Source organism: Phoxinus phoxinus, assembly GCF_949152265.1.
Source record: "Phoxinus phoxinus genome assembly, chromosome: 2".
NCBI classification, from domain to species: Eukaryota; Metazoa; Chordata; class Actinopteri; order Cypriniformes; family Leuciscidae; genus Phoxinus; species Phoxinus phoxinus.
In genome coordinates, this window is record NC_136877.1 from 40,685,307 (window position 1) to 40,688,070 (window position 2,764).

Consider the following 2,764-nt stretch of genomic DNA (forward strand, 5'->3'; position numbering starts at 1 on the left):
AAGTTTGTCCTCCCCAATTCCCAGAATCCACCAGAACACTCCGGAATGTCACAGGAATCGCATCCAGGCACTGTCCGAATCATTCAACATCTCAGCACAAACACACAGGCCTCACTTATCTCATTCATTTGTGCAGGGCCTGGAAAGAGTAAACACAAATAAACAAATGGGACAGTTGGCAAGAGGGGAGCAGCGGCGGGGCTGGAGAGCAGCTGGATCATCTCCCTCCTGTGAGACCAAGAAGCTCCGGAATCATCCGTCAGGTCGATATTAGTCTCCTCTCCTGTCTGAGGCACAGAAATTAGGCCAGTTTGTGATCACTTAGACATTAACAAGCTAGATCTCTAGACACGAGAATGAACCTCATTGGTTCTTGCTGAAGCTCAAACGTGCTGCGTAACACGAGAATGAACCTCATTGGTTCTTGCTGAAGCTCAAACGTGCTGCGTAACACGAGAATGAACCTCATTGGTTCTTGCTGAAGCTCAAACGTGCTGCGTAACACGAGAATGAACCTCATTGGTTCTTGCTGAAGCTCAAACGTGCTGCGTAACACGAGAATGAACCTCATTGGTTCTCGCACGTCAAGTGAACATGCTTGAGCTTCCGTTTACCACAACTGATGTTTGAGTTGATTAATTTTTATATGTCAATAAAAGCCTAAATTTAATCTGTTCATCATATAAAGCATTTAAACTCTATTCAGAAAATTTTGGACTAAACCGCTCAATTCATATTGGATTAGTTTTACAATCTCTTTATGAACTTTTTGAAGTGTCAAAGTGTCAGTTGCATAACTGTCAATGGAGGGACAGAAAGCTCTCAGATTTCATCAAAATGATCCTCATTTGTGTTCGAAAATGAATGAAGGTCTTACGGGTTTGAACGACATGAGGGTGAGTAATTAATGACAGAATTATTGGGTGAACTACTCCTTTAACAATTTAAATCACAAATCACTGGTCAGGAAATTATCTACAGTATTTGTGCAATTTTTGCTAAAGTAACATACCTTTCCCAACTTGCAGACGGTCCTCACAATGTTGATGGCTTCAAACAGTTCATGAGTAGTTGAAAAATGTCTTCCAGTTTAAAGTGAGACCAAATATTCACTATAGGGTTCAAATCTGGACTCTGACCAGGCCAAAACATGAGCCTGATGGACTTGTTCTCAAGGCACTTTGTTGTCTTTGCAATTTGGGCAGGATCATTGTCTTGTTGAAAAATAACATCTGATCATTAATCTTTAGATAACAACTCTTTATAGGAAGCAAGCCATTCTGCAATATTCTTCTGTACTCCAAAGCATTAAATGACTTTTCACAGTGAAGTAGCTCACTACTACCAGCAGCAAAAAGACTCCCCACACATGACAGCGTTTCCTCCATGCTTCACTGCAGTAGAGATGCATTTATTGTTATATTTCTCAGCAGATTCCAAGTAACTCGTGTTTCATTGTGATTCATGACTCCACACACAGCTTCCCATATTCTGCCAAAAACTTCATTCTGTCTTTGAGGTTTTTCTGAGACAGCAATGTTTTTTTAAGTAGGGCATTTACTTAAATTTTGCTAATTTCCAGACCAATAATTTGTGGTTAAGACAAACTAAAAGCTTAATGTTTGTGCCATTTTGGACTCTGCCCTTTTTATTTCAGTTTTTTTTTTTTTTGCCCTGGAGTGTAATCAGTGTATTTGCATAGACACATTTTTGCCCGTACAAAACTCATTCCCACTATGCCATGGTGTTGTTATATGGTTCCTAAGATGTTACGAGTGTTTTCAGTGTGGTTGGCATGCGTTTGCGAAGATGTTCTGGGTGGTTACTAGTTAGTTGATCACTTGCCCAAGCCAAAAGAACAGTTATTTTGAAGGGAAGACAGTTACTATGGAAGAGTGTTCCTTCAGTATCATTTATAATAATATTATATCATTTATTCATATTTTGAATTCACTTTTATATTGGTTTTCCTTTTCATTTTAAGTTTTAGTAATTTTAGTAATGTCACAATTATACAGTCGCAATCATGAGATATAGCCACATTGCGAAATTTTGGTCTTACGTCCTGAGAAATAAAGCTGTAATTGTGCGATATAAAGTCGCGGTTACCTTTTTATTTATTTTATTCAGATGTGGAAACATGCTTCCATACATTACTCGTCTCAAAGCATGGCTTAAGTAATGTGCTGAAGTTTAATACTTCAAACTTCCAACGCCAAGTACATGAGTGATATTCGTCTCAGCAAACACTATCAATAAAGGGAAATTAACCTAAAATGAAGATTTATAAGGGTGTGTTTCATTCAGAGATCCATGTAAAATTATAAATCATCTGAACACAAGAAGTTGCCCTAGACAGATCGTTTCACATTGTTGCTACTTCAAGAAGCATTTGTCCTTTTTCAAAAGAAAAGACTCCTCATAATAAAGCTACAAATTAAGTTATTAAAATGTTGGCCTTCAAAAGATGTGAATTCAGAAGTAGAATCAAATAAGACTCGCCCCAAAATCCTGTGGTGTTTTAAGAGACCCTCAGCAATTTACTTGAAATACCACATTTGGATCTGTTTCTACAGGCACCAGAGCAATTTGGGATTTTAGGGAATAAAAATGCTCATATTTCTGGAATTTTAATGTCTTAGAGTCTTTGATTATGTAAGATAAACAAAAAGAAAACAAAAAAATTGAGGCCGAAATCAATTCTCTAAATATCTGAAGCATAAACGCATGCTCTTTGACCTCCAGAATGACTGCAGTCTGCATG